The following is a 27,743-nucleotide window of genomic DNA, read 5'->3' as shown; positions in this document are numbered from 1 at the left end:
TTATTAGGATATATTGGAGGTCTTTACATGGCCCAGTATGTGAGGGGGGATTATCCTAAATCTGAAGGAGAAACACGAGGCTCTGATTTGGTCATGCTGAGGTACTGTACATTCCATAGGTATCATATAAGACCTCTAATTTTTGTACTATCAGTCCTGTATTGGCTTCAGCTAAATGGAAAATAAACCAGAAATATCAATGCTGACAAAACTACTGTTAAAGACTTTCTCTTCAGAGCAAAAGACCTTGAAACCCGAAATTGGTTTTGCTGCTATAGCAATACACAGACATTATTTCCTTAGAAGTGTAGATACTGACTTTTGCTGATATTCAGGGAAATTGAGAAAGATTGGCTTTGTTATCTTTCCCATTTCTAGAAGGAAATATGGCCATATCCACACTACTGCCCAGGAAATTTTAGGCGGAAGGGTGTTTTGTTTAATTATACCCATTTCTACTCTGTTCATTTCACAGTTACAAAATAATAATCAACATTTATATATACATATTTAAGTGATTTATATATTAATGTTCAAACTAAAAGGCCCTGGGGTCTCTCTATTTGGCTGCTGCTGCTGCTGCTAACTCGCTTCAGTCGTGTCCGACTCTGTGTGACCCTATAGACGGCAGCCCACCAGGCTCCGCCATCCCTGGGATTCTCCAGGCAAGAACACTGGAGTGGGTTGCCATTTCCTTCTCCAGTGCATGAAAGGGAAAAGTGAAAGTGAAGTCGCTCAGTTGTGTCCAACTCTTAGCGACCCCATGGGCTGTAGCCTACCCGGCTCCTCCGTCCATGGGATTTTCCAGGCAAGAGTACTGCAGTGGGGTGCCATTGCCTTCTCCGCTCTATTTGGCTAGGTTGACATTATACCATGAGTATTATAGAACACTTACAACTACTGGAAATTCTCCTGTCTATTTCAGTTTTGTTATACACCAGGAGATTGACATAATTTTCTTCCATGTGATTCCATAATAAATGAATGTATTTAAAATGTATTTTAAATCTATTTTAGATGTTTTAGCAGTAGACATTAGTGTACTACTTTATATAAGAATTGTCATATTAGTTTCATGCAAATCCTAATTTTTCATTATATTGATCTATTTAAATGTTTTAGCAAGACATATGAAAATGTATTTCTAAAATGTACCCCAGGTATCACCTTGAGATCTTTCTAACCCTACAGATGATAAATCATGATGCTATGATTTACTTTTTCTTTAGTTCAAGCATCTATGATTTTGTCTTAAGGAAAATAGAAAAAAATATATAATAGATATGTGTATGTGCATATAATATCTTTACAAAGATTTGCAAAAATCTTTTAACTTTGGTTTCTTCTGGAAAAGGGAAAGAAGTGGATGGTATGGATACTGAATTTTTATTGCAATATTTTAATTTTATGCCGTGTATATTACAAAATTAAGTCAAAAGTAATTCTTTTAAAACTTTGCACCTTTTCTCTTTATATCTAGAATATACATTTTCATTTTACAAGATTTAATTTTATTTCATGAAATTTATGTAAAAATGATGTAACAATAAAATTATATTTACAAGTATTTTAGCACTTGATGATCCACCTTGAATATACTGGAAATGAACACATTTATTAATGCACATAAAGCCATATTATAGAATCAACTATCTTATGCTTAACCCAGTGCCATTCTATGAATTTTTCATGGGTTGATATTCATATATTAAAATAAGTTACAGCCAAAAAGATGCTATTTGAGAAATGCTGCATGCAGTGCACCCCTTTAGGAGTTTTACAATTTAAAAGCCAATTAAAGGCATTAAAATATGCTTAAGGGGGGAAATTTTTGTTCCAAACTTATTCAACAGAGATAGGATGAGGGAGGGAGGGGAGAAAACCAGAGAAACAGAAAGAGAGACATGTGCGACGGGGAGGGAGAAAGGAGAAGAGCACAGAGCAGTGTAGCGATATATTTCTGAGATGCTCAAGTTTGATGGCCTTTATTAGAATGCCAGTATTTATGATGCTCCTTCAAACCTAATCAATTCTGTTCTCCAGAATAATTTTAATTATTTTAATAATGAAGACCTCTATTATTCATATATGTCTATTTAAGTTTTTTATTATTAACTGCAGTACTAATCTATGACATTGCTCACTGCCTAACATGTGGTTAGATGTCATTGACTACAATGTGTTTATGTACCCGAAAGTGTTTAGAAGATGTAAAATTGCATCTTACTGAAACTTAAGTATAAATTTAAGTCACAAGTAACTCTCGCTTATATAATTTAAAGGGAGCATTTCATTTGGAACAGTAATAACATAGAAAATACCTTCTATATTGACACAGCTCACATGTTTCTAGTATGAGTTCAAAGAATGCCAGCTATATCAGTAGTTGCTCAGTGAACTATTGCTGACTATTTTTTTAAGGTAACAGTCAGCCCTAAAATTATATAATTACCAAGTTATTTATCCGTATATATTGAGTCTGTACTTTTGTAGATTGTCTTCACTCAGTGTTATGAGCATTTAGGTAATTCCCTACACTACAATGCAGCATATTCAGAATATGAAAATTTTCTAATAAATTTATATGAGGAGGGATGCCAGATAGTGTGCACAAGCACTTTCATACTCACAAGGTCAACTTTCTAGATTTCAATGTTGATACAAGTTCAGCTATAGCACTTTCATACTTTCAGGAATTTGCAAATGGATTTTTTTAAGTACTCCTAATAATGGTGTTTCAGATCAGATCTCTTGTCACAATAAATCATATGCCATTAATATTATCCTCTAGCATGCTCACCTTGAAATTCATTTATATTTTAAAGAACATGATGTTTCTAACATTATCTTAAGGAAATTAATTACCAAAATATATAGTTCTGTTCTCTATGCTTCTTATGACAGAAATTGAATGAACTGGGAAAGATAATGATTTTTCTGGTAGTGCTTAAGCGAGTGCTAGTTGAGGGGTTTATATCATATTTTTTTTTCCAAAATTTCTACATAAATCTGTTAACTGTTAAGAGGAAATGTGCTTTTCAACTTTCTAAACTTTAAGATAGTCTTTTAATCAAACTGAATTTAAATAAATATTTCTGTTCTTTTAGGCTGGAAAAATAATTCTTGAAGTGTCTGTGCTACTATGTCTTACGCTCATAATTCAAATTCATTATACCTTTCCAATTTTATTTAGAAGAAGCATTTTAAGTTCTCACTTTTCCTAAAAAAATTAACTATGCATGAACACACTAAAATATCTATTAACATAATTATGAACGGTTATAATAATTTGGAAAAAATGATTGAATTCTATGTGTAAATCTGTGTAACACTGACAAGGACTTATAAGTAATATGCAAAATGCAGCTAACTATAGAAAAAGCCTTAGTGATTTACAGAAATTTCTTAATAATGTAGTCATAACTTGTTTTTAAAGTACAAATTCCAATTCTTAATATACAGCACTTAATGCACCTGCTATCAAACACCGAGGGCTAGCAGTACTCCACAAAGATGCTGTTTCATTAAGTCACATTGATCACTTAAAAGTGTCTCGTCTCTAACTCCCTGAATGAAATAAAGGTCATTTTCTTAGTCCCCTGTTCAAGACGTATGTGCCTAATTTCTGTCCTACTTTCCACTGTTTTGTGAAGAAATTTGTAAGTAGAAAAGTTAAATTGGTATGTAAATTTTAATAATGCAGCTTAACTAAGAATCTAGGTAGTGATATAAGATATGACAGAGAGCCTTGCCTTCTAAATGTGTGAGAAGAAACAAAACTGAAAAATTAATGTTCCAGACTGATAATTTGATATTACCATATTAATAAGGGGCTTCCCTCACAGCTCAGTCAGTAAATAATCTGCCTGCAATTCAGGAGACCCAGGTTCGATTCCTGGGTCAGGAAGATCCCCTGGAGAAGGAATTGGCAACCTACTCCAGTTTCTTTGCCTGGAGAATCCCTTGGACAGAGGAACCTGGTGGGCTACAGTCCATGCGGTCGCAAGAGTCAGACACGACTTAGAGACTAAGCCACCAGCACTGTATAAATGAAACTTAATTTTGAAAAGAATTTGTGCTCTTCAGATTACTCAAATTAATAATCAACATGAATTTAGAAGATTTGCCTTTGCCTTTAAGAACACACTCATGCTGTGGAGTGATTCTTGACTTCTTTCCCTGACAATAGGCTTCGAGAGATCATGGAATCAGACTCTTTCTCTCTGAGACTTTAGTATCTATGTAGTGCATGGAATATAATGAGCACTCAATAGATATTTACTAAATTTATTCATTAAATTATATATTATTAAGTGGTATATTTGTTTTTGAAATATCTTAACTACTTATTGCCGAGAAAGATAATGAAATGAGAGTTGAAATATGCCTATAGTGAGTCTTGATTCTAAACAACTATTCTTTTAGGTACTAAAAGATTTTTCTGTATTCATGTATTTAATATCCCAAGACCTCAGCCAGCAGTGTTAACAAATTTTTACAATATAAATCCCTGAGCACTGTGAATGCTTTGCTAATTAATAACACATGCTTACTTATAGATTTGTTTTAGCACTTGTATTATCAACTTAACAGGTTAACAATATGTGATTCTCAGTTATTGATATTACCTTGGGCTTCCCAGGTGGCACTAGTGATAAAGAACCCTTCTGCCAGTGCAGGAGACATAAGAGACATGGGTTTGATCCTCGGGTGGGGAAGATCCCTTGGAGGAGGGCATGGCAACCCACTCCAATATTCTTGCCTGGAGAATCCCCATGGACAGAGGAGCCTGGCGGGCTAGAGTCCATAGTGTTGCAAAGAGTCAGATATGAGTGACGTGACTGAGCCAGCACGCACACTGTGATGGTGTTTAACTAAAGGGTGAATAGAAAAGATCTCTCTCTCTTACCTTCTGTGTGTACATGTATATACAATAATTATTTTGCAGTTATATATCATGTGATATTAAGTAAGAGACAATAAAATTAAATATTGCCTAAATTATAACAATCTAGAGATATTTTGCTACCCAAATATTTTTTATCAGTCAAAACCAGTCATAATATATTCTTGTGTGTGTGTGCTCAGTTGATTAGTCATGTCCAGTTCTTCGCCACTTCATTGACTGTAGCCCACTAGAGTCCTCTGCCCATGGAATTTTCCAAGCAAGAATACTGGAATGGGTTGCTATTTCCTTCTCCAGAGGATCATCTTGACTCAGGGATCGAACCCATGTCTCTTTCGTCTCCTGCATTGACAGCTGGATTCATTACCACCAGTGCCACCTGGGAAGCCTGATATATTCTTAGAATTCAATAAAATAAATGTTCAAAGCTTCACAAGCAATGTTCAAATTCTGTATGGCATTTTTTTAGGCCTTTGACCCCACTTTTGCATCTACCAGTCAAGACAACTTCATTATTGTATAGTGAAACCTTTTTTTTCTATTTAAAAATACAGATTATGTTTCATTGTAAACTTACACATTTGTAATGATACCATCTTTTAAAAACCAACTAGGAAAATGACAGTATTGATATTAAAATTTTGAACATTTGTCATTTAATATTTTGAATAAAGCTGTATTCATTACAATTTTCCACATTGAACAGGGATGTTTTGGACAGAATTATATGCTCATGAGACTCTCATGACCTAAAGCATTCTTATGTCTTTATTTTCTGTATACCTAACCAACTTTGATCTATTTTTAAAAACAAAACTTACTTATTTTTCATTGGCATTTAGAATGATAACTCAATTATATCATTTAAATAGCATTTCTTTCATTTTTTGTATAAGCATTATTAGGTCAGGTTTTCCAGATGGCTAAACTATTATCCTCATATAAGACATATTGTGTAGATAAATAGATGAGTGTATAAACTATAGATTTATACTTTTGTGTACATATATACACACCTTCCCTGGTGGCTCAGCTGGTAAAGTGTCTGCCTGCAATGCAGGAGACCCAGATTCTATCCCTGGGTCAGGAAGATTCCCTGTAAAAGGGAGTGGCTACCCACTCCAATATTCTTGCCTGGAGAATTCCATGGACAGAGGACCCTGGCAGGCTATATAGTCCATGGGGATGCAAATGTACATTTGTGTTGCATGGATTTATTTATTTGTGTACATTTATGCTATATATATTTTCTGAGAGTTTCAGCTTTTCATATCATATTAAGTTTTTCATAATTATGTGTCTTATTGCTATATTTGTAATATAAAAGTTAAAATAATTTAGTTACTATGCTATCCTATCCATATAGTTTCATTTGTGTGCTATCCTATCCATATAGTTTCATTTGTATGTTGAAACTCATTAAATATGTGTCTGATCTGAGCAGATAGAAATATAAATGGTTAAGTGAATTAAAGCCATGTGCACACTGATACAAGAGGTTCGATTTCCCCTGAATCTTTGTGCATTATTTCCTGGTACCATTAAACTGAGATGCTAACTTTTATATCAGAGTTTGTAAGATAACTGTTTGTAATCTGTACTTACAAACATGTAATAACATGTAATCTTATCTTACAAACATGTAATAACATGTAATCTTATCTTACAAACATGTAATAACATGTTTGTAAGATAACTCTTTGGAATAGAGTGAGTGAGAACTGGAGCATAAATCAGGAAAAGATTCAGTAACTTTTCTTCCATCTTTGCCTCTCACTCTGTCTTTTCTTCATTCTCTCCAGCTTTCTTATTCCTGCTCTTTTTTTCTTTTGTTTATTTTTGACACTACAGGGGAGTAACAAAAGGAATAGTGATGGTCTTGAAGTTGGATGAAATATTGGCATCTGCTATTGATTTGGTTGACTATTCTGTAGACATTAATAAGTAGCTCTTTTCATGTGATGGGCATCACACCAGATGTTGAATTTTTAAACTCTTTAAGGCAAATGAGGAAAATGAATTTGGGGTTATACAGAAACCATAAATGGTTCTAGGTCCTGCAGAAGAATGTAAACTGTGAGAAAAGTCTACACTGTAACAGTACAGAGGGATATTTTATGGGGCTTCCAAGCTAAGGTGAACATTGAGCTGTAAAGAGTATTGTAAGGGTTGCTTATATATCTTCTGATTTAGCTGAAGAAGAAACATTCCTAGTTTTTGTTTGCAAGATACTTTTAGATATTTTATTAGTATCATCTCCATGCAAATATTCCAAATTTTTCCTCCTTGATTTTGCCTCTCTATTCTCAGGATTTGTGTTTTTGCTTTACATGAATTTGCAAGTGTTTTATGCAAAACTTTTTACTCACACACAAACACAATTCCTAGGATACCAAATTAAGAAACCAGATTTGTGAAGTAACAGTGGTTAATTCAGAGATGATGTCTGAAAAGTCTGAAAAGATATAAAGTATTTTTTACAGGGAAGAATTTAAACAGAAGGCAACTTAAAAAGAATTTCTGCTCATTATTATAGATTCTATGCGTGCACAGAATCTTTCAGAAAATAATTATCAAATTGAAACACTAAATTATTTATTGTTTAAGCTGACAGCATATATATATATGTAATATATATAAATGGTACATATATACATATTTTTAATTTCAAGCAGTCTGTGATAAATGATCAATTTTAAGAGAAAAACCAAAGATAAGCCTAGCCATAAGTTAAAGCTGCTGTTTTTTAAGCTCTGAATTGAGGAGAGAGCTCTAAGAACCCTATCCTCAATTTACCAAGTGTTTTAGTGTTGGAAACACTGCAGCTTCCATTTCCTTTGTGTTCAGGCCTCCTCCCTGGTTTAGCATTAGTCTAACTGTAACAAGAACCAAGTGTGCTCTAGGGGCTGAGGGAATCCACTGCACTAATTAGACAGTGGACAAAAGATTTTGGGGAAAGAGCTTGTAACACTGACCAGTGTGAAGGACAGAAATTTTTGTTTCCTTTAATGTTCATTGGTAATCTAAAGGCTAGCATTTGTAATTCATTAAGAGTTCATTTCCTACATTCTTTAGTATAGATAAAGTTAGTCCCAGATAAGTTAGTTAATTTGATATGAAGTTTAAATGCCTCATTTATAGTACTAGATGCTTTAGGATTTATTCCATCAGTAATACAATAGAAATATTTTGGCCTTCCAAAATAAAATCTATTGATTCCTGTTAAAAATTATCCCTGGCGTGCATCCTTGAGGACCCTTGTTATACCAGTTCTTTATGGGACATATTAAGTGTAAAGTAGGTCTATCTTGAACTCTTTCCAAAGAGGTTAATCACCTCATTATAAGGTAATGTTACCTGGAGAGTAATCCTCCTGCATGGCTAATTGGAACTAATTAGATGCTCTCCATTGCTTCTTGCTCCAAGTAAGCATTAGTTACTAATGCTTTTCCTTTTGGAATATATGTTCTTATATGGATATGTTCAGCATTATTTTCTGACTAAATATAATTAATTATAAAAGATTAACCTTGAATGACAGATTTAGGTTTTTTTTAAAAAAAGGTTTTCTCACATACATTTTTCTTTGGAGAGAAAGATATTCTCAAATATGCAGCAACTTGAAGTTTGTGTTTTCTGCTTTGTGTTTCTTCATGACCAGTATTTTCACAAAGTGGGGAATCTTATTTAAGTCACCCTCATTATTCTATGTACTAGCCCTAAAATATGAAGAAAAATATTTCCTTAATGGATAAATTTCTGGGGAGACTTAGAAAGTGGAAGTACAAAAAATCTTGATTTATTATGAATTTTTAATTTTAACTTCTTACAAGTTATCTCCCTCTCCACCTCAGCTTCTATCAGGGAAAATAGCAAACATGGTGTAACTTTATTGTATTTTTTAAGACTTTGTTTGGCAAACACTTATAAGGGGCCAAAAATAAGCTAAGAATCGCCAAGGTATTCTCTTTGCTATTGCTCCTTAACAAGCTTTTTGCCACCATAAGAGTTCAATTTCTTCCCTTTTCCAATAACATTGTTCCTTTATTGTTGAAGCCCTCACTAGCAGTATCCCAAGGCTTGTCAGTGAGCTCCTGTCTCTTCCAGGTTCTTTTCAACCTTCAGTTCTATAGCAGTTGTCACATGTTTCCTGTTTTGCTGACTTTCACTTCCTCCTATCAAAATCGCTTTCCTTTACTATTGCTAAATTAAACTGCTTGAGGGCTTGGCAATGTAAAACAACCATTTTGTTATATGCATAGCTTCTATGGGTCAGCAGTTCAAACAGGAGGAAGCAAGGATGGCTTTTTTTTGCTTCACCATGTCTTGGTCTTCGGCTGGGAGGACTCACTGGTTGGAAGTGATTTGATAGCTAGTAGATGGGATCATGGCTTCCCTGGTGGCTCAGCGGTAAAGAATCTGCCTGCCAATGCAGGAAACACAGGTTCAGTCCCTCGCTTGAAAAGATCCCCTGGAGGAGGAAATGGCAACCCGCTCCAGTATTCTTGCCTGGGAGATCCCATGGACAGAGGAGCCTGGTAGGCTGCAGTCCATGGGATCACAAAGAGTCGGAAGTGACTTGGCGACTAAACAATGGAGGGTGTCTGGTGGGTGATGCCGGTTGTTGGCCAAGACCTTATCTGAAGCATTTACTAGTCAGGGTTCTCCATAGAAATAGAACCAGTATATGGTATCAGCCATGTGACTGTAGTGACTGAAAAGTCCCAGAATTTACCTTCTGCAGTCTGGAGACCCAGGAAAACAGTGGTGTAATTCAGTCTGAGCCAAAGGCTCAGAGGAGCAGATGGTGATAATCTCAGTTTGAAGGCCAGAGAAGATGAGATAAGATGTCCTAGTTCAGTCAGTGAGGCAGGGGGAAAAAGGGCAAATTCCTCTTTCCTTTGCCTTTTATTCTATTCAGGTCCTTCACAGTATGAATAATGCCCACCCACAATGGGGAGAATACCTTACTTTACTGAGTCCACCGATTCAACGCTAGTCTCATCCAGAAACACTATCACAAACACACCCAGACATGATGTTTAATTGGAGCACCCCGTGACCAAATTATCACATAAAATTAACTATCACCAGTACCTACAAATGACTTCTCCCTGTGGCCTGGGCATTTTCAGAGTCTGGTGGTCTAGGACAACCAGACTTCTACCATGGCAGCTCAGACCTCCAAAAGTTAGTGTCTTGAGAAGACAGGAAAATGCTGTATCACTTAACTTTGGAAGTCACAGAGTTTCATGTTCACTGTACTTTTTATTGATTGAAGTAGTCAAGGCTTAGTCAAATTCAAAGGGAGGGGACATTGATACCACTTTCCAGAGGAATACTAAAATATGTTCTGTAACCTTCACAGAAGGGACTCAATGATGAAGAATACCCAGGTCTTATTTCAAAGCAGCTTAGAGCTTAATGGGAAAAATATCACAACATACCATTTAATAAAAGCTATTATTTATTTAGGAATAACACTTTCACATCATTTGTTGTTGCTATTGTTCGGTCTCGCAGTCATGTCCAACTCTGCAGCTCCATAGACTGCACACAGCATGCCAGGCTTCCCTGTCCTTCACTGTCTCCTGGAGTTTACTTAAACTCCTGTCCATTGATTTGGTGATGCCATCCAACCACCTCGTTCTCTGTCACCCCTTTCTCCTCCTGCCCTCAATCTTTTCCAGCATCAGGGTCTTTTTCAGTGAGTCAGTTGGCTCTTCACATCAGGTGGCCAAAGTGTTGGAGCTTCAGCTTCAGCATTAGTCCTTCCAATGAATATTTATGGTTGATTTCCTTTAGGATTCACATCATTAAATTGAGTTTAGCATGTGATATCTTCTTTAATCCTTAAAGAAAGGCTGCTCTGTAACTATTGCTGTCTTTGTTTTGTCTTTATTTTGTACTAGACGTGTAGTAGACGTGGTTACTATCCACATAACACTTCATAGTAGGAGAACCAAAGCTCATGCCCTTCAGACATAAGCATAGTCAGGGGTAAATGATGTTTCCACACTATCTTCATGCCCTGCCCTTGTTCCTGTGGCACTTACTTCTTTTGGTTCTTGACTTAGATCTTCTATTGGAATTCCCAATTGCCTTCTTCATTTTCTGGATCCTCTACATCTGGTAACATTTAAGTAGTCTCAATGCTGGTTGTGTTTCACTAATACCAGTTACTGCTAACCATGGATGCTGAGTTTGAAACCTGTCCCAGGTACTCATATCTTCACTGTGCTTATTAGGTGCCTATAATTTGCTAAGGATTGGTGAGGGTGACAAATGCAATGCTAGATTTTACATATAATCTTCTTTAGATAGGTTATATAAATAACATGGACACTATTTCATGTCTATAGACAGAACTGAGATGACCTGGTTTGGAAAACAGGCTGTTGTAACTTAAAGGACAACTTAAATTTTAAGAGCAAATTGTTATTTTGGGGAAATTACTGGCACTTTATCTCAAACTCTATTGGGATAATGACTTATATCTCAGAACTTCTGAAGAAGGAACAACTACTTTAATGATCCTCTTGTTATCATTAAATAATGAATAAATTCTGAGAGTCTTTTCAGAAACAACTTTGAGAATGATCTTTTTAAACAGTTAACCCACATTCCTTTATCAAGCTCATTAATTTCTCAAATCCCTACTAGTTTATAAGGCCCTCCATGATTTGTTTCCTGACCTGACTTTTGATGTTTTCTCTGTCCTTTGCTGTTTTTGCATCTCCCTGCCTTTTAGATTGGCTGTTGCTGTTCATTAGAATGATATTGAGTGAGTTATTGCTTCCTAAGGATGGTTCTCCGTTGTTTCACTCGACTGGGTTTTAGGCTCCTGAACTACCTTATACTTTTCTTTTTGTATATTTTTTAGAGGCTCAATCTGTGTGTGTTTTTAATTCCTTGAAGAATTTTCATTTAACTTCCAGGCCCTTCCTTTTTCCAAACTGTATTTTAGTGCATCTTCTACTCTGGGAGATAGTGAATGACAGAGTAGCCTGGCATGCTGCAGTCCACGGGGTCGCAAAGAGTTAGACACGACTTAGCAACTGAACAACAGCAACTACTTCATGATAAGGTTAGGGAAGAAAGGGGAACAATTCTCAGTTATTAAATTTCAGAATACTTGAAGTTCATTTCAGAGATAGAAGTTTGCGAATAGATTTTAAAATTCATAATCCTGGCTTGTGAATATCAAAAGTGAAAGCCTGAAGGACTCGGGCCATGATATTTATGTTTTAGTCATAATTCTGATATTACAGAATCTCTGAAGTGATCTGAAACAACAGAGAAGCCTTATTTAAAAATATGTAGTTTTATGACACTTCAAAGCAATTTGACAATAAAGGGCAGTGTACTTAGGAAACTGATGTTGCAGTTGGTCGTGCCTAGGAAAGAATGACAGTTGCATTAAGCCATGAAAATATTAAAAAATAAAGGAAGATCTTACTGACTGCCATTTCCAATGTGCTTTATAGTTGTTAAAATTTTCTAGTTTTACGTCTTAAATCTAGTTATGGTTGTTTCATAATTCCAAATTTTCAGTTTTCAGCCTTCAGTTTTTTAATGTAAGCTTCATCATATATAACATTTAACAAATTTTTTATGCTGAATAAAGACTATTAATGTAGACAAACTCATATTACTTTTAATAAAGTCATAGTTAGATGTTTCTTTTGTTTTGGTGAATGTTTTTTCAAAATTTGATTCATATTTTGTGTTTTTAACTATTTTTTAAAGTTGTAAAATACATATAGCAAAATTGTACTGCTTTAATTACTTCTTTGTGTTCAGTTTAGTATCATTTGGTACATTTACATTGCTGTGCAACCATTCCAGTTAATGCACTCAGTCATGTCCAACTCTCTGCAACCCCATGGACTGGGGCCCACCAGGCACTCTGTCCATGAACTCTTCAGGCAAGTACACTGGAGTAGGTAGCCATTCTCTTCTTAAGGGATCTTCCTGACCCAAGGATTGAATCTGTGTCTCCCACATTGTAGGTAGATTCTTTACTGTCTGAGCCACCAGCGAAGCCCTTACCACCATCTATCTCCAGAACTTTTCGTTCTTCTCAAAGTAATACTCTGTACCCTTTAAACAATAATCCCCTCTCTCCCCCTTCTCCAGTCCCTGGTAACCACCATTCTACTCTCTGTCTCTCTGATCTGACTGCTGCCTGTAAGGGGAACCATACAATATCTGTCCTTTAGTGACTGGCTTCTTTCGCTTAGCATAATGTCTTCAAGGTTAATCCATATTGTAGCATTTTGAGGTGTATTGTAGTCAGAATTTCTTTCTTTTTTAAGGCTTAATAATCTTCCATTGTGTATATATACTACAGTTTGTTTATTCATTCATTTGTTGATGGACATCTGGGTTCTTTTCACCTTTTAGCTGTTGTGAATAGAGCTGCTCTGAATATTGGTGTATGAATATCTGTCCAAGTCCTAAGCTCATTTATAAAATTACTTTAAGTTGCCTGAAAACTTCAAAGGAGTTACAATCAGCATTAAAATAATTTTATTCTGTAAAAGACAATAGGGTCTAGCATTGCTAGATCCTCACATAATTAGGTAAATGTGGGTCTTCAAATAATTAAGTAAATGTGAATTCTTTGGGTCTCATTTTTTCCAGCTCTCTCTCTGTCTCCTCTGTCTTTGGTGTGCAATGTCATCTCTGAAAATTGTTCTAAGTGCTGAGAGAAAACTTGAGTATAAGAAACTGTCTAACTAATCAACAAGTAGATTTACCCTATAACTAAAATGTTAGAAGTGTTCCATGTATATACATCAAATATATATAATTCTCTTAGGGAAACATTGACTCTCGAAAAATTAATCACTCTTTAGTTTATGGCTGAATGTTTTAATATTCCAAGAATACTCATATATCTTATTCAGTAGAGAATTAAAGATTTACACAGTTATAGTCTATTGATAAAAGCAAAACGATTACTACCAAATTTTAAAAAGCTCCACAATTTTAACACAAACACCCTTAACACAGTTTCATATTTTTCCATTATTTTTTTAACTTATCTTTAATTGAAGGATAATTGCTTTACAATATTGTGTTGGTTTCTGCCATACATCAGCATGAATCAGCCATAAATATACAGGTGTTCCCTCCCTCTTTTACCTCCTTCCCACTTCCACCACATCCTACCCCTCTAGGTTGTCACGGAGGCTCCCAGTGTCATACGGCAAATTCCCACTAACCATCTATTTTACATATGGTAATGTGTATGTTTCCATGTTACCCTCTCCATTCAATGTGTGTATTAGTCACTCATGTAACATGAGAGAAATGTTTATTCCAGGTCTCTAACATAAAATTGCTTGGAAAATAAATGAGGTTAATAATTAAATATCCCCCCTGCCCTTGAAAAGCCTCTAGGGCAGTGGGGAAGACAAACAAAACATGTAATCACAATAAAATGTGGTAAAAACTATCACTAAAGTTAACTACAAAATTGAGTACAGTGTGCTACTAGGAGGAAGTGTCTGGTTTCGTTGGAGGTAAGAAGGAAAGAGACTATTACCCTTAAAAATTAGTCTTCTCTATAGCCATGTCCACTGCTTACAGCATTGTCACCAAGTTCCTCCTTTGAAAGTCACACGTCACTTCTGCTCACTGTGTGATTCTGAAACAGCCATCCTAAAAGGCAAGAGCTCAGGAAAATCTGGTCCCCCACTGTGAGGATAGGTGCCCACTTGAAGCCTGGGAAGTGCTACACATGGAAAGAAAGGAAAATGATCAGCAGGAAGTTGATCAGCAGACTCTGCCAAAAACTAAATGTATTGTAAAAGTGAGTTGGACTCTTCATGGACTTTAGGATACTTAGTTCACTTTCTCAGGTTTCAGAAATCAGTTATGTCTAAATTTCTGTGGTCCTCATCTTCTATTACGTGTGCTTAATGATACAACAAAAATACTTAAAGATAGTGTGAAAAAACCTTACGTAATGAAACCTGTTCATAGTACAAGTGGTCAGTCCCACATTTATCAGCTTTGTAACTTTAAATCTTTACTTGTCCGTTTATCTCTAGGCAGAACACATGCCACTTATGTCACCCTTCTAGTTTGCTGTAAAGTTCATTATTTGCTGTGACAGCATAATTTGTTTTGGTTTATTTTTGCACATAGACATATTCAGTTCTTTACATGTATTTTTTACATATTTTCATCTTGCTGCCATTACATTTTTTCCCTTATTTAATTCATTCTGCTTTAATTTTTAAGGCATGTTCAAATTAAAAAGGTCATTTGGAATTTTGATAATAACCTCTGAAGTACGGAAATATTCATGTGCTTTAATTCATGTAATCTGTGAATTTATGAATATAAACTATAGTTATATTCATACTCAGTCACTTTACATTTCTTGGCATTTTTACATTTCAAACTAGATGTTTTAGCCTGTATTGTATTATCTAAACAATATTCAGATATATATAAACTAGCTGAAACAATTACTTGGCATGCATAAAAGAATACAAAGTCTAATAAATACTGTATTGTTTCTCTCTATTAATTTTTTCATTATTTATTTGAAAAATTATTTCATTAAGAAGAAATACCATGAATTACCATGAACACTTAACATAATATCACATTTGTCAGTACCCATCTTACAAATCTGATAGGTATATTTGTTCTGACCATGTACTGTAATAAAACTCATCACAAATGCCTTAAAGGCTCCACTGTGTTCTAGTTATTCTACCAAGTGGTTTTTCTATGTTATTTTATTTAATCTACACACAAACCTACGACATTGGGGCTATTATTATCCCCACTCTTTGTTGGAAAGTAGAGTTAGAATTATAAGGAACTTGTTTAATTTACATATTCAGCAAGTTACAAGCCTTCTGTTCTGATGAACAGTCATTTAGTACATATCTGCTAACCAGAAAATATTTTTATTGCTCAGGGTAAGAGATGAGTTTGCTACCATTCCAGCGACATGGAATCTATGGCTTAGTAGCAGCTTCCCAAGTGGCTCACTGGTAAAGAATCACCCTGCCAATGCAGGAGATTGCAAATTTGATCCCTGGGTCAGGAAGATCCCCTGGAGGAGGACATGGCAACCCATTCTAGTATTCTTGCCTGGAAAAATCCCATGGACAGAGAAGCCTGGTGGGCTACAGTCCATGGGGTCACAAAGAGTCAGACATGGCTTAGCAACTATGTACACACGGGAAAAATATTTACCATACTATGAAATAAATGCAGTAATCACAACATCATACCGAAGTATATGAAAGAGAAGATAATTTTCATGTGGTAGCACAAGGGAAGGCTTTGTAGAAAATGTAATTCCTGAACATGGTTCTGAAAGATGATTGTGGAGTTAACAGAAAAAAATACCATATGTTAAGGTTCAGTTCAGTTCAGTTGCTCAGTCGTGTCCGACTCTTTGCGACCCCATGAATTGCAGTACACCAGGCCTCCCTGTCCATCACCAACTCCCGGAGTCTACCCAGACTCAGGTCCATCGAGTTGGTGATGCCATCCAACCATCTCATCTTCTGTTGTCCCCTTCCCCTGCCCCTAATCCTTCCCAGCATTAGGGTCTTTTCCAGTGAATCAACTCTTCGCATGAATTGGCCAAAGTATTGGAGTTTCAGCTTCAACATCACTCCTTCCAATGAACACCTAGGACTGATCTCCTTTAGGATGGACTGGTTGGATCTCCCTGCAGTCCAAGGGACTCTAAATAGTCTTTTCCAACACCACAGTTCAAAAGCATCAATTCTTCGGCACTCAGCTTTCTTCATAGTCCAACTCTCACATCCATACATGACCACTGGAAAAACCATAGCCTTGACTAGATGGACCTTTGTTGGCAAAGTAATGTCTCTGCTTTTAAATATGCTATCTAGGTTGGCCATAACCTTCCTTCCAAGGAGTAAGCGTCTTTTAATTTCATGGCTGCAATCACCATCAGCAGTGATTTTGTAGCCCAGAAAAATCAAGTCTGACACTGTTTCCACTGTTTCCCCATCTATTTGCCATGAAGTGATGGGACCAGATGCCATGATCTTAGTTTTCTGAACGTTGAGCTTTAAGCCAACTTTTTCACTCTCCTCTTTCACTTTCATCAAGAGGCTGTTTAGTTCTTCTTCACTTTCTGCCATAAGGGTGGTGTCATCTGCATATCTGAGGCTATTGATATTTCTCCAGGCAATCTTGATTCCAGCTTGTGTTTCTTCCAGCCCAGTGTTTCTCATGATGTACTCTGCATATAAGTTAAATAAGCAGGGTGACAATATACAGCCTTGACGGACTCCTTTTCCTGTTTGGAACCAGTCTGTTGTTCCATGTCCAGTTCTAACTGTTGCTTCCTGACCTGCATACAGGTTTCTCAAGAGACAGGTCAGATGGTCTGGTATTCCCATCTCTTTCAGTATTTTCCACAGTTTATTGAGATCCACACAGTCAAAGGCTTTGGCAGAGTCAATAAAGCAGAAATCGATGTTTTTCTGGAACTCTCTTGCTTTTTCGATGATCCAGCAGATGTTGGCAATTTGATCTCTGGTTCCTCTGCCTTTTCTAAAACCGGCTTGAACATCTGGAAGTTCATGGTTCATGTATTGCTGAAGCCTGGCTTGGAGAATTTTGAGCATTACTTTACTAGCATGTGAGATGAGTGCAATTGTGCGGTAGTTTGAGCATTCTTTGGCATTGCCTTTCTTTGGGATTGGAATGAAACCTGACCTTTTCCAGTCCTGTGGCCACTGCTGAGTTTTCCAAATTTGCTGGCATATTGACTGCAGCACTTTCACGGCATCAACTTTGAGGATTTGAAATTGGAATTCCATCACCTCCACTAGCTTTGTTCATAGTGATTTTGTTCGTATGTTAAGGTAAAGAGGTGTAAAACACACCCATTTGCAGTGGGAACCATAAATAGTTCCAGATAGATGGATGGATGGTTGAATGGATGGATGGATGGATGGATGAATGGATGGGTGGAAAAATAGATAGATGAGTTTGAAATGTAAAAAATGGAAAATTGAAGGGTGTTTGTTGATCGTACTGGGATCACAAAGACCTTAGATAGTGCCACTGGAAACAGGGACTTTATATCCTTGAAGTAATATGAAACAATAATAGGGTTTATAACAAGGATATAGACTAAGGAAATGGATTTTTTGAAAAGGAGCTAATGTTATCAGACTTAGTAATTGATATGGCTGTGAATGTGGACTTGAAGGAAATAGGGAATGAAAATATTTGAATGAAAGCAGAATGATAGCAATTCCAACCAAGAGACGATATGGGAGGAAGAGGTGGTCTGTGGGAGGAAGATTATGAATTTGAGTCTATACTTGTTGAATGTGAGATGTCTGTCTATGGAAAAAGCAGGTCAGTTCCATAGACAGTAGATCCTTTTACTGGCCTGGCATTATGTGGAGTGTCTGGGATTGAGATGAAGAGCTATTAAAAGAACCATTCTTGCTGCATCATCTATAAACTGGAGCATTGGTAAAATCCAGATTAGTGATAACTGTGTCCTTTGACTGGGTTTGGATACTTTGAATTATGCTTGTTATAATAAGTGGCTTTTTGAAGACACTGACTTAAAGTCATTAGTGAATTATTAATGTATTTTCACATATTATGAAATTATATTACATATAACTAGTAATATATGTAATTGTATACATTATTAATTACTATTTTTAGAAGAGGCATTTATGTAGATTGTTTTATTTATTTGCTTATTTAGGCTATTTTTTCAGAAGCATTATTTATTATTTTGGAATATTGGCTTATTAAATTGTATATTTAATTGGTTTTGGATAAGAAATTTAAGAATCTACCTTAATTGTGACCCTCACAGAAAACTTCATTTTGTTAGAGCTCCTGGAATTAAGTTTAAAGTTCACATTCTTACATAGTTTCCTTTCCATAGAGTCTTAATTCCAGGAAGAGAGACAGGACATTCTTATCATAACAAGTCTTGAAATGATTCTTTAAAGAAGTTGAAAAATCAAGCCAGCAGAGGGCGGTGGCCCCCATGCACTCAGTCATTGCAGCAACCCTTGTCATCAAGACCAGGCAGGGAGAGGCCTTTAGTTATAAGCTCACTGGCAAAATAATTGTTTTGCAAAGAGTTTTGTTAGTACCAGAAGGTAGATATTTATACCAGGAGTCCTTCTCTTGTGTAAATATGCATCTCTTTTAGCAAAGTGCACTCTGAGTTGTATTTGAACACTTGAGAGTTTGTTATAAAAAGTCAAAATCTGAGCAATCTGTGTTGAGAGGTCAAAGGACATTTGTGTACTCTAGTCCTGCTAACCAACTAAGGAGGTTTTGATCACATTTGATAGACAGGACCAGATTTAATCTGATGTGGAAAGGACATAAGGCAAACTGAATGTCAGAATTTTGATACTTTCTTAATTGTAGCATTACTAATTTAAAAAAAGCCCAAATGTCTGTAGCAATTATCAAATTGGAACTGAGGGCATTCTAAGAAAAAATATTACTTAAAAAAATTCTTAGATAATTAAAGACCAGTAGCATTCCTATGCTATAATACATAAATTATTTCTAAGATTTTTTTCAACATCCCTCCCCTCCTGGGCTTAGAATATTTAATGATCTTGCAAAAATATTATCTTATAAATATTAGAAAATGTAATATTATATTTCTTTAAAAAGCATTTTAGCTAATTTCATATTTTACATATATTTATTATTATTTTCTTAATTTTTCCATTTAGGTAAGAAAATAAGGAAAACATTTATTTTTTTAAGGTCAAAGAAGCTTTTCAATGTACACATGTTATTGGCAACTGTGTATTTTAGGTAATTGCTTAATAATATGAATTTGTTTTTAATAATGCTGGCCCTTTTAAATGCCTTCTTTACTATCACACACTGATTTCTTGTTGTTGTAACATGCAGCATACTTTTAAACTGTGTACGATTAAATACATGCTATGTCTCTTGAGTTTCTGAAATCTGTTTACTTTTAAAAGCTGTTGTGAAATATGTTTGCTTCATATGTTATAAAGAGAAGTTAAAATTCTCATTTCTACTTTATGATCCAACACAGTGAAAGTGTAGTAAACTGTTTAGAAACCTGCAGGAAGTTAATTTTAATGTTTAATAGTGTTAGGGGGTCCAGCCTTTTTTTCTTCATTTGATGAAGCTAGTAACAATTTTTTTTGCCAAGTTTGCCAAGATAATGATTATTTAATAAAGTGACAAACTGTCCCACTGATAAGATACATTAATTTGCCTCTAAAGCTGTTCCCTGTCCTTCATAAGAAGGTGATAATTAGGTTTTCAGATTAGAATAAAATAATCATGTCTGTTATGTAGATGCATGTTAAAATATATTTAATCCTTTATACAAACTTGAAACAATTAAAAGCTGTAAAATATTTTTCTATGTGAACTTTTAGGTGAATACAGCCAATATACCAAGTTAATTTTAAGCTAACATTACCCTTTGGAAGGTTAACAATTAGAAAAATAATTTAAGAGGTGATTAACTTTTTAGGTAAAGCAATAGTATTAGGCTTTGCTGGAACATCTACCTAATAATACTACACTCATTCATATCCTGATTTAATTTCTTACTCTGTCCACACAGATCTTGCAGTTTAATCTTTCAGAGGTCACATAGAATCAGTTTGTGCATGTATATTAACATCCTCAATTTCTAATGCTGTTGAGGGCTTGAACTATTGTCAGATACTATAAATGATTATATTTTATTTTTAACCTTATATTACACAAAATTAACTCAATTCCACAGATTGGCACCTGAAAAGTACTCTAGGTGTTTGAATTTCCAACAGTGAAAACAGAATTTATAAAAGCAAAACACTAAGTGATTTAAGTGATTTTTTTTTTAAAGAAAAACTCTTTCATTGCCTTGCTTTGATGATAGCACGTTGCCTTAAAGTTCTAAAGCCTCATTTTCTCTAGCTTTAAATAACCAAAGGTAATTTCCTCTTCTTAAAGTTTTCAGAGTATTAAAAACTTTCCTAAATCTATTTCCTGAACCAAGTTGGAGACTGTTCAGTGCACATTCATTTAAAATACCTTTAAATGTTCTGATTCAATTATTTTTAATAGAGTGAAGAATGTTTGGTGTAACTTTTGAGTGTACAGCATGAAAGGTTGGGTTTTAGTTAGAAAACATACAGAATTAGCTCCTGTTCAAAGATAATCTATAGAGAAATGTAAGTAACCAGAAAACCTTGTTTCATGTGCTGCAAATATCATGTACTTTCTTTCTGCATGTTATATACAGAATTATGACATAAATGAAGTTATGGTAAGACACTGGCAAGATAAAAGGAGGTTTTTATTGATAATATGCAAAAATGCCACATCTGTTTTTATTCATTCTGCAATTATTTCTTTGAGGGAGCTTTTATACAGCTGTGAAAAACTAGAGAATTTTGTACAAAACAACTTGACAAATGTTCATGATTCCATACGAGTGAAATGCATTTTAATTTCATTCTGAATGTTTCAAGCTCTCTAGCACATAAACAGTAATAAAACTCATATTGAAGTTATTTCTGTGATTTTTAACTTTATTGTTCCAATGATACAAGCAAGTTTTGCTGGTCCTCATTAAGAATTGTTGAGAATCTAAACAGGGCTTACATAAGAAAAAGTACACTGATGATGCAGAAGTTTGAAACTGGCATGTTATGTTGTCATAGTAAGTGCACACAGTGTGTGAATTCTATTTCTGCTTCTTACTAGCTCTGAAACTTTGGGCAACTTATTTAGAATCAGCACCATTTTATCGCTTATAACAAAGAAACAGTTACAGAATAATAAGAGAATACCTAGTTCAGAGTTGTTAAAATATTAAATTGAATAATGCAGAGGATATAGCTAAAGTAATATAATTTTCTTTCCTTTTTATTCTCATCAGAATTTACTATCAATATTATCATTGGAAGTGCATAAGGAATACCGATGTCATAATACAGGGGCCAGTAATTCTCTGGAATTTAGGAAGGCAGGTCACAAATACTAAGTGATTTACAGAAAGTGGAAAATGAAGTAGGAGGTTTTTGAAAAATTTATTATTTAAGAGGTAAATAGCATGGGACTTCCTTGGTGGTCCAGGGGTTAAGACTGTGCTTGCAATGCAAGGAGCACAGGTTTAATTCCTAGTTGAGAAACTAAGGTTCCCACATGTTGCATGACCAAACAAAATGAAAAAACAAAAAGGTAGCATGCATCTGATAATCACATATGAGTTTTCTATGTAATGCAAAAATTATGTGATTTAGTAAAAAGAGCACAGAATTTAGATTAAGAAGCTATGTTATTATTCCTGGTTGTGGAAGTTACCTCCTCTATAAGCTGAAATGATTTTGATCAGACACGTCATTGGTTTATTGTACCTCTCTGGTGGGATAATATTCGTGAAAACACAGGCTAGCACAAGAATTGGCTCAAGATGATTTTCCAGTAAAAATCATGGTCAAAAAGAGAAGATAAATTTGATAGATATATGCAGGTGGCACTAGTGATAAAGAACCCACCTGCCAATGAGGGAAACATAAGGGATACGCGTTCAATCCCTGGGTTGGGAAGATTCCCTGGAGGAGGGCATGGCAACCCACTCCAGTATTCTCCTGTGGAGAATCCCATGGACAGAGGAGCCTGGCCAGCTATAGTGCATAGCATACAAAGAGTTGGACATGACTGAAGCAACTTAACCCACATGTACATACAGAGAATGCTGTAGAATTAAGCGGTATCTCTAGATGGAATAGCATTTTCAGAATATCCTTCCCTCCTGAAAGGCAGCACAAGATATGATCACTTTCTAGTGTAGCCAAGCAAGATAGATCAGGGATCAGAAAACTATGGTGCCCATACCAGTTCCATTTCTCTGTTTGCTTTGTGGAAAAAAAAAAAAAAAAAAGTGTTTTTGGAACACAGCCAAGTTTCTGGGTTTTCCTGCTGTCTGTGCCTGTGTTCAAACCATATGGGCAGAGTTGAATTGTGACAGAGACCATGTGATCCGCATAGCCTAAATAGTTACTATCAGGTCCTTTACAGAAGAATTTACCCCCTGGAATAGATAGAAAACTATAATTATGGAGAAAATGTTCAAAAGAGTGAGGGTAGATGTCAGATATGAAAGGAGGGGAGAAAACTCAGTCCCATACATTAGGAACATAAACAATAGATACAATTGAGAAATACAGGTTTCCCTCACTACCCAAAAATGGGCCATTCTTATGAAATCTTTTGTTAAGCTGAAATGGCGTAAAGCTAAGAAGCTTGCTAGTGGATACACAAGATAATTCAAGATAAAGTAGAAATGCTCACAGATGCAGTTCAGACCTAGGATGACTTGCTGCTGAAATGCTGAGTTTAGCTCTCAGAGAAGGAGCTTGAAGGTGTTACTCTGCCGTTGGGGTACCTGCTGCTTACTACAAAATCAACCTGAACACTAGTTTTGCTTTTCTCCTTTTTCCATGAAAGTGAAGACCCTGTCAGGATTTCTTTAGGTTAGGGAAAATAGGTAGTCTTTCGCAAAAGTGAAACGATGTAAAGCAAACTTGCAAAAAGTGGGGGCTACTGGTACTATGGATGAGGAATTTAAGTAGGCTTCTAATCTTAAATCATGTGTGAATTTTGAGCAATTGTGGATAAAGGAGTTCTCTGCAAAAGGTAATACATTCTAGTTCTGATCCATATGTGTTCAAAATTGTGGACTAGGACAACATGTGAAATAGATACTCTGTATCTGATTCAGCTTTTGCTTATTTGTTAGGAAAGGCAGCACATACCAGAAACGTTTAATTTGATCTTAGAAAGGGCTATAATGATGATGATGGCTATAGTGTCCTCAGTGACAAGGACACACTCTGGAATCTGACAGCCTAGATCTCAATCCAGGCTCCTTTGTTTACCAGTTGGGTGAGCACGCACCTTAGCTCTCTCTGTGTCTTGGTTTCCTTCTCTGTAAAAAGGCATGACTGTAGTTCCTGTCCTTGAGAGTAGGAAGCAGTGTATGAGTTAATGTAAAACTCAAAGAACTATGACTGGCATGTAGTAATCACAATATGCATAAGCCATTGCTACTTGTGTTTACATGCACATGCATATATTAGTTTATATTAACTGTACCATTTCTATTTACTATTTATGATTTACATTGTGCAGTGTGAACTCAGGCAGTCTCATTTGACCCCCCCTTTTTTTTTGGACTTCATAGGGCTCTGGTTTAATTTTACCTTCATATAGATATATCTGTTTGACAAATGGAATCTTATCTGAAAATTTCAGTCAAGAAAGTGTATTATAAAGTGATTTGCAAACAATAGTTATCTAAATGTTAGTCGCTATATAAATATTTCTTTGGGGCCTCAATAGATGAAGTGAAGCATAAATACTTTTGTGCTAAAGGACAAAATTTGCAATTCTAGGCTTCCGAGTTTTTCCTTAACTTCAAAATAAATATTATTTTAAAATACATAGTTGAATAGTTTTAAATTCATATGAGAATTAAGGTGTTAACATATCCTAGGTAATTATCAGCTTGTTTTTTGTGTTCTAAAAAAAAATTTTGACCCTTATCATTATTGTTTAAAAATAAAATACATGTACGTACTGATTTACAGTTTTAAACTTACTTTGTATGCATTATTTTATGTGATCTTGAGATGTTCAAGCTCAGAGATGTATGTCATGTATGCTCTTTTCTATTTGGCAGGAAATATTGCAAGCATATTGATGGTGATAATTAATATTTTCTAAACAGTCAGAAAACAGGTGTACCTTTCCAAATAGATCTCAAAACAAACTTGTTGAATGACTTCAAAAAGAACTTTAAAGAAAAAGTAGAAATTGTCTTGAAAGTCTTCAAATTTTGAATGTTGTTACAAATAATTATGTTAAATTTTTAAAGATAGAAATCATGCTTTATTCATCTTTGTATCTTCTTTATCAAGTGCCTAGTACACCGTAGATATTCAACATGTATTGAAGGATATAAATTTTAAGTATCTCTTGTTACCTCTCAATGAAAGTTTTAATGATCTCTAAATATTTGTAGAATAGAGTTAATGGTAATAGTAGCTAAGTTTATTTCATATTATTATTTAAAAATTACTAGCCTTGGCAATAACCATATTAGTACAAGCAGTAAAATATAAAGCAATCATAAATCTGTGCAAAAAAGTGCCTTTCTTTAATTTCTATAATTGATCTTATTTTTGAGTCCCTATTCTCACCGAAGGAGTAAACAATTGGTTTTGTCAATTAAAATGCTTGTAATTTCTATTAAAAAAATTTTTCTCTTTATTGTATGACATCCCTTACATGCAAAATCTAAAGAGAAACAATACAAATGAGCTTATTTACAAAAGAGAAACAGACTCACAGAGAATGAACTTATGGTTACCTGTGGGGAAGAACGGGAAGAAGAGATAGGGAGTTTGGGATCGACATGTACACACTCCTCACTGCTGTATTTAAAATGGATAATCAACAAGATCCTACCGTATAGCACAGGGAAGTCTGCTCAGTGTTATGTGGCAGCCTGGATATAAGAAGAGTTTGGGGGAGAATGGATACATGTAGAGGTATGGCTGAGTCCCTTTGCTTTCCTTCTGAAACTATCACAACTTTGTTAATTGGCTATATCCCAATAGAAAATAAAAAGTTAAAAAAAAAGTTTTTTCTCTTTCATTTAGCTTCCCAATTTTTCTAGGTATCAGTCTCTACTCACTGCCTTTGTCCTGCCCATTTTCCTTCCCAGAACAGTGTTTGGATACAAAAGGCATAAGACATTTCCTCTTAACACAGAAAAAACTCTCTGATCTCTATCAGGTGGTCTCTATCTCTGACGAAATGCAGCAGAAGTCACTGGGCATCTTCCTCTGTCTGGTATCCTCTGCGGAGATGCACTTGATATTTTAGGCACATGGCTGACACCTGCTCCTCAGGACTGTGGACCTCGTTATGGCTTGCTTTCTCAGTATTCTGCACTCACTACCAACTTGTCTTTAATCTATGCCTCCTCCTCTTTCATCCTCTTAACACTTTTGAATTCATGTTTTGAAAGGGTCTTAGAATTCCAAGATGCTTTTTTTTGCCATAGTAAGGTCTTTGTCACCCTCAAGGTCTTTCTCCAGATGCATTTGACTGGACACCTGTTTCACCATTACTACTTCACTCAGCCTATGCCATGTAAGGCATGGAATTATACAAACATTGTTTTTTCTACTCACAGATAGGATATCCCTAGATTGCTCTTAGGTTCTTTGATTGCCTCATCCTATCTAGATATTTTCCTTTTCCAATCTGAGGGGTTGACTAGAAGTGTGAGGAAAGCAACACTTAGACATAATCTCTTGTCTTTCCATTACCAGCATTTTGTCTCCCATCTTGTCATCCACCACTGCAACCCAATAATAGTAGGGCTTTGCCCTTCTCGTTTAGCAGAAATCCCTACTATGTCTCCTTATTCTGCAGTTTCTGTGCATTAATTCATTTCAGTCTTCTGGTACCTGTCTCTTGAACTGTAAATCTCTGCTGTGGAGATACAAAGGCCCTTTGTCTTTCAAGTAGGCCTGCTTGGTTTTTTTTTAAAGTCAGAAATGTGTGTCTTTAGTTGATTACCTGGATAATACCATCCACACAATGATATACATGTTTATGTAATTAGTAGGGGATTCACAGGCATTCATGATTTTGTTATTAACCAGCAAGACAAACATGAATGTAATATTTCAAAAGTAAGAAAAACAACTTTGTTGTATCAATGTGACATAATCATAAAATGTGTTCTTATATTATTTTTTATTCTATGAAACAATTTATCAGAAATATCATAAAATTACAGTGAGTTATTTTTGCCTTAAAAGTAAACCATACTGAGCTTTGAAAATCAAAGTCCACTAATTTAATTACACAATTCACTCCTTTGTTTACTTTCTATGCTATGTAGTATGTTTATAAAGTCTCAAATTAGATGGTTTCACTGAACGTTCTCCATGTGAGTCTGGCACAAAACCGGATCAGAATAACTAACTGGGTTGGCTAAACATTTTGATTCAAGAGCCACACACAAATTAAATGTTAATTCTCTTATTCTGTTGAAGCTGATATTTCCTTAGTCGGCCATGAAAGAAAAGCTTGCAAGAATATCTATTAAGGGAATGTAGATGTTTGAGGGGAGGTTAAATACCATGACAAGATATTTAAAAAATATCTTATGGAACTTGTAATGGTAAAATATGTCAGCTGTGCTCAAGAAAGTGGATGTAGATATTATAGGCGATTGAAAGTAGTAGGTGGTTATTTTAGCTGGAATGCCTCCCGGAGCAGATGGTTTTTTAGGAGTTTTTGAAGGAGAAGAGCAAGGTGGCCTGCCTGCCTGGCATATATTAATTGAGTGCCTGTTCCAAGTGTAGGGGGTGGTTGGAAGAATGTGTGATATCTTGAGTGGGCGAATGATACAAACAGGCATAACTTCAAAATAACCTGAAATTTATATCCCAGAAAGCTTACAGACAATTCACAAAGACATAGTTTTGGCTGTAAGGAATCAGAAAAATGCAAAGTTACACAAACAGAAAGTTAACACCACGTAAAATAGAACTTAGAAAACCATGGTCAATATTTTCACATTTAACACTTGGCTATTGCTTATCAACAAAAAATAATTTCCTAATGAGGAAAACCTTACTAATATATGCCTTCTGAGTTTGAGTTTTAAAATATCAGATTTCATCAAGCATTTTAAAAATATGATTAACATCTAAGATTTCTGTATATATTTATACACATAGATTGTTTGAGAAATGACATG

The 27,743-nt window shown here is 35.2% G+C and overlaps 1 protein-coding gene across 12 annotated transcripts in view; it reads left to right on the top strand.

Moving 5' to 3' along the window:
• DGKB (diacylglycerol kinase beta) overlaps positions 1-27,743 on the top strand; it is a 1,170,055-nt gene that overhangs the window by 708,588 nt on the left and 433,724 nt on the right. The gene's annotated exons all lie outside the window — the stretch shown is intronic.

Source organism: Giraffa tippelskirchi, chromosome 10 (genome assembly GCF_054371585.1).
Source record: "Giraffa tippelskirchi isolate mGirTip1 chromosome 10, T2T-mGirTip1v1.2.pri, whole genome shotgun sequence".
Taxonomy (NCBI): domain Eukaryota; kingdom Metazoa; phylum Chordata; class Mammalia; order Artiodactyla; family Giraffidae; genus Giraffa; species Giraffa tippelskirchi.
Note: the sequence above shows the minus strand (reverse complement) of the source record. Positions and strands in the feature narration are given on the sequence as shown.